Here is a 6,000-nt window from a genome sequence, read left to right as displayed (position 1 = left end):
AATCAGGGATTACCTTACTAGTATAAGCTTCCATTATGAAAGACTACAAGTATGTGAATGGACTATGCAATTAAAGATGATCTAAATTATAATTTAAAAGAATAATTTAAAACAAATATTCTGTTTCTAGAGCAGTAGGTTCTCATGTTCAAAAACAGTTCACAGACCTACAGAGGTGAAAGATTAGGAAAGCAGCATTTCCAAAGTTATAGTAAGAGTGGTATGATGTAGAAGTTAAGAACATAAAAAAAAAAAAAAGAAGTTAAGAACATAGGTTCTAGAGCCAGATCATGGGGATTCAGATCCTAGTTCCACCACTCATGTGATTTGGGGGGAGTTATGTAGCTTCTCTGTACCTTGGTAATAAAGTGTGTTGAAGGTAATACCTCCTACAGGATATACATCATGTAATGTTCCTTCTTCACTTCCTCCTCCTCTTTTTTATCTTTTTGGTTTTTTTTTTAAGATTTTATTTATTATTATTTATTTGATAGAGAATGAGCACACAAGCAGGGAGAGCGGCAGACAGAGGGATCCCGATGTGGGGCTCTATCCCAGGTTCCCAGGATCACAACCTGAGCTGAAGGCAGATGCTTCACTGCCAGAGCCACCTAGGTACCCCTTTTTTTTCATTTTTTAAAAGAATATTTATCTATTTATTCATGAGTGACACAGAGAGAGGCAGAGACCCAGGCAGAGGAAGAAGCAGGCTCCCTGCGGGGAGCCCAATGCGGGACTCAATCCTGGACCCCGGGGTCATGACCTGAGCCAAAGGCAGATGCTCAACCACTGAGCCACCCAGGCGTCCCTCTTTTTTTTTTTCATTTTCTTCTTAATTTTAGGAAATTTGTTATATAAATGCCAGTTTATTTTGGGAAGCATCAACAAAACATGATTTTTGAAATAAAATAGGAAAAGAAATAAGAACTTCACCGGTGTGTTAGTTGATCCAATATTATTTCCTTAGATTATAGTCTTGAATAGTGTTTGTACATGGCAAAGCTTAAACATCATGATTGTATTTCTTTAAAGAGCTACCCCCAGCAGGATACATGAACAGTAGAAAAATTGAGGAGCAAGAGGGGTGCTTGGGTGGCTCAGTCAGTTAAGTGTCCAACTCTTGATTCCAACTCAGGTCATGATCTCAGGGTTATGGGATTGAGCCCCGTCATCCATGCTGAGCGTGGAGCCTGGTTAAGATTCTCTCTCTGCTCCACTCCTCTGCTCACACTCTTTCTCTCTCTCCCTCTCCCTCTCTCCAAAAACATAAATAAATAAAAATAAAATAAAATTTAGGACCAAGATATTTGATCATAATTGTATTCTTAACTCTCACATGGAGCAATGTTGAAATATGCTAATGATATTTCATAATAGTATGTTGGTTAAATTAAGAAAAGTATCTGGCCAAGCAACATTTCGCTTTGTGCAATTTAGTTTTTTCCTAATAAATACTGTTCTGCTCTACTTGAATGGAAAACCTGTACTACTATTTGCAAAACATTTTGTTTTTCTTTCAAATGAAAGACAGGGAAAAAACAAGGGAAAAAAATTAGGCAGCAAACAAAAAAAGCAACCTTTGGTGCTAACCAGAAAATGGTGTGCGTGACAGGATACGTACAGCTGTCAATAGGCTTTTTTGCCACCAGGATGAGCCTTGGGTGCCAGTCCCTGAAGATTAGATCTGTTCAATATGTGGACACACAGGCAGGTTGCATGAGTGACCCTGATTGCCATAGTATTGCCTTAGTTTACAATATTAATAATAACTATATTATTATAACTATAACTATAACTATAACTATAACTATAATCAAAGTCAGTTGCAATAGACTTTTAAACTTAGCATCACAGCCTAGAACTCTTTAATTCACAGTGTACAGAATGTCGTTCTATGATTTGTAGTCAACATTACCAGTTACAGTGATTCTAGTGCACAGCCATCCCAGAGATCAATTCATTCAGGTCTGCTTATCGAAACAATATGTGATCATCTATGAGAGACAGGAGAGATTTCATACTCTCAATCTGGAAAACGTTCTTCCCCAGAACCTAGGAACAGAGACAGATACTTGGCTTGATGGTGCATAAATAACATTGGAAAACATAATCACCAAGAAAAAAATATCAACATGTTATATATATTTTTTTTTCAACATCTATCAGGCATTTTTCGGATACAGACACTATCACTTGTATCTGAAAATCTAGACCTGAGATTCTTGTATCTAATATTGAAAACCAAAGTCCTATTTCATGGCTTTGAATCTGTACGTTTTTCAGAAAACAAGAACTGCCCATGTTCCCTCATCTATCCTACAGGTGACTGGAATCCCTCATGGATCCCACTTAGCTAGACACAGTCCAGTATTGTGCTAAAAATATGGGTCTGTCACTGGTGTAATTCCAGGTAAATTACATTTTTACTTTGTGCCTATTCTTCAAATATGTACATGTAATGATGTTAACTCTAGTATAATGCCTGTTTCACAGGATTCTATAAGGATGAAATGAGCAAATACTTAAAAAGCATTGGCCACATGTCTCATAAAAGCTTGTTCCATAGGCATTAAGTATTATGATTAATATGTTTGAACAAGAAAATATTAGTTCCTCTTTATTAGTTGTATTCTTTCCACAAAACTTCTGATTCCTAAGTAACAGTCTCTTAAAGAAATAGGCCTATCTGTGAAATGTTTTACCTAAATTAAAGAGTTTGAAATAAGAATAAATGGAGCCAAGATAACATTTCAGGTAAAAGATGTCAAAAAGCAGTGTTGTGATATGTTTTAAGTAATTTAACTTTTAAGAAAAAATCAATTTACCTTTCTGTTTTTAAGTGCAATACTTAAAGCATTAACACTTCTCTTTTCAGGAGATTAACTCATAGTAAGCAGTTTAGAATGCCCAATAAACTACTCATTTAGTGTATATTTATTAGCGTGACCTTAACTTTACATTATAACTAAGCAAACGTGCCTGTTCCTGAAAACCCCTAATATAGGAAGAGCATGCACTGTCAAGTCTTTTTTGAAAAGGCAATCAGAATAACTGAGGAACTCTTTCTGGATGATACAGTCCAAATGCAGAAATGCATTAGAATGTCCTCTGCATATTCCATAGCTTAATGACCAATCTCATCTCCATTCAATGTTTTCCAACTCCTTGTGCATAAAAGGACAGAAGTAACTCTAAGTTCATCTTTCCTACAAACTTGAAACACCTGTGCAGATTACAAGGGCTACGGGGAATGCAAATGTAGTGTGTTACCCAAGTGACACATTAGCCCATTAACACAGATGTTCACAGCTCTACCTTTGGGAGGCCTGCCAATTACAAATCAGCAAAACATGTGAAATTTTTTTAGAGCAGAAGCACCCCAAATCCAGCAATTACTAACAGTAGATAAAGTTGACCATACAAAGCTGCATGGTAAAGAGAATGAGGCATCTTCCTTATAAACAAATGTGTTGGGTGCGGATAACATATTAGTGAAGTTCTCATTTGACTCTTTCTTTTGGGATAACGACTGTCTTGGGCCTTGGGAAACAGAAGAATCAAATGTGACCACGCCTGATGGAAAATGCCATAGTGACTTCTTTACCCAGCAATTAAAAGCCTCATGTTACACAGAAAATTGTTTATTAAAAGAACCCCCTCCATTTCATGTTCTTCATTTACAGATAAGTCACTTCCCTTGATGACAATGTTAACTTTGCACTTTATATTAGATTTAAAGATATGTTGTTACATTTAATAAACAAATATCTCATAATTAATTTCAGAATGGGAGTTTTGAGTCATTTTCAGCAGCCACAATAGTGGTGGTGGTGGTGTTTTACTAATCGATTTGTATGTGCCTGGTGTTTAACTAGTTACCTCAGTTCCAAACATCTTTCTTTTAAGGACTAGGTTTGAATTAGGGACTTTTTGGTGATCTTACACATAATGCTTTTAGGTTTCTTACACTGTCAACCCAATATCTTTTTAAATGAATTATGACAGGGAATTCATATATTAAACTAAGTGACAAACTGAGATGTTTTACCCCAGTGTCAGGTTGGGGGTTCCTTCTCTTCTGAGCTCAACCCCACTCATCCCTGTCCCTTCTTCTATTTCCTTGAGTATGGCAATGAACTGAAAGGATTCAAGTTGGCAACCTGCTCCCTTCTGATTAGCTCAAAATGGGTTCCCCGTCATTATTTTCCTTGTTTGACAGACAATCTATTCAATTCCAGGATTGTGATAATGATGTTTTCTCTTACAGAGCTATTGTGCTACTTAATTAATGTTTATTACATACTTGGAGATCCTTGGATGGCAAATGATATTCTAGAGCCAAGTACATTATTATTTCAATAAAATTAATGCCAAGATGAATCATAATGTGGAAGGTGATGGCCTGGAAATTGTTTCCTATCACCAACTGGAAAGGATATATTTGTTTGGCAGCTTTCTAAGTACAGTATAAACAGGTGGCCATCCACAAGCTGATGTATAGAAGGGAAATAGTTCATCCAGATAATTTAGATTTTAATTGAATTCTTTACAAAGTATATGAAGTTTGAGTTTCTTTTGCAGGGAGGAGATTTTGATCAATTACTTTATTAAAGAGCCAATAGAGACCTATAAAGAAAAAAATAATAAAACACAAATTAGATTTAACCAAAAAATGTTTACTTTAGCATAGTGAAAAAGTATGAGCTTGGAGTTAAGTAAGATGGACTTAAATCCAGTGTCTGTCAATGTTGGAATTCCATGACACACAGATTAGATCTGTCTTGTTCACTGCCATTTTCCTGATCCTTGTTTCTACCTTATTCATATTTCTTCTTAATTAAATGTTCTGGTTTTTGATAGAGTCAAAAAGATAGATTCACCAGTCTTTCCCTCTAGGCTTTGTAGTTTTTATATCTTTCATTAAAAAGTCTTCCCTTCAGGTACCTGGGTGGCTTAGTAGGTAGAGCATGTGACTCTTGACTATTGATCTCAGGGTTGTGGGTTCAAGGCCCACCCTGGGCATAGAGCTTACGAAAGAAAGAAAGAAAGAAAGAAAGAAAGAAAGAAAGAAAGAAAGAAAGAAAGAAAGAAAAGAAAAGAAAAGAAAGAAAGAAAAGAAGAAAGGAAGGAAGTCTTCCCTTATTTGAAGTATTTAAAATAAGTTCCTATATTTTATTCTATAGGTTTTACTTTTTATATATAATCCATTACTCTGTGGATTGCATTGCATTATTTTGGAGTAAAAATTATAAAAAGTAGGAAAAGCATTAACAATCTAATTTGAATTTTAAAAATAAAAGATTTGGGGCACCTGTGTAACTTTTGATTTCAGTTCAGGTCATGATCTCAGGGTCATGAGATTGAGCCCCATGTTAGGCTCCAAGCTCAGCATGGAGTCCTGCTTGAGATTCTCTCTTTTCTTCTCCCTCAGCTCTTATCTACCACACGCCTCTCTAAAATAAATCTTTAAATCAATAAATAGAAATAACAGATGTATTTGGGAATAATTAACATACTAAGACACTGTCTTCTAATAATGAATTTTAGTATACATTTTTATTTATTTTGTTTTTTTCCCCAATAAAGTCCTATACTTATTTTGTTAAGAGTTGTTATAGTTTCCTGTACTAATGCCATAAGTGGTATATGTTTTAAAAAGCAATTTAAATATCTGGTTAAATGTCCTGAAGTTGGAAGTGCACATCAAGAAATATCTATATTTTTATCTAACAAGTGCCTTTAAATAAATCGTTTAATCTTCCTCCCCTGCTGTGAAGGACCACTAAGATAGAAGCCATCGCTCTCAGAATATTTGAGTTACAGAAACAAATTTTATCTCAGTAATTATAACCCACTTTGAGGTATTAAAATGATGGCTCCAGTGTAGAATCCAATTTAAAATTTAAATCTCCCTTCAAGTTCATAGATTTTCCTTCTCCCTAGTTCAGGGCTGACTTAGGCCTAGGAGACCTGACAGAGAAGATTCTTTCCCTGTCTCTT

At 35.4% G+C, this 6,000-nt stretch overlaps 1 long non-coding RNA gene across 1 annotated transcript in view; it reads right to left on the bottom strand.

Moving 5' to 3' along the window:
* Positions 1–1,851: 1,851 nt before the first annotated feature.
* The window catches only part of LOC140609346 (uncharacterized), a 50,515-nt gene continuing 46,366 nt past the window's right edge, over positions 1,852–6,000 (bottom strand). Inside the window, exon 3 of the long non-coding RNA XR_012011228.1 lies at positions 1,852–2,052. This is a non-coding gene — a long non-coding RNA (uncharacterized lncRNA). The remainder of the gene's footprint in view (positions 2,053–6,000) is intronic.

The sequence above is a fragment of the Canis lupus genome, chromosome 18 (genome assembly GCF_048164855.1).
Source record: "Canis lupus baileyi chromosome 18, mCanLup2.hap1, whole genome shotgun sequence".
Lineage (NCBI taxonomy): Eukaryota > Metazoa > Chordata > Mammalia > Carnivora > Canidae > Canis > Canis lupus.
Note: the sequence above shows the minus strand (reverse complement) of the source record. Positions and strands in the feature narration are given on the sequence as shown.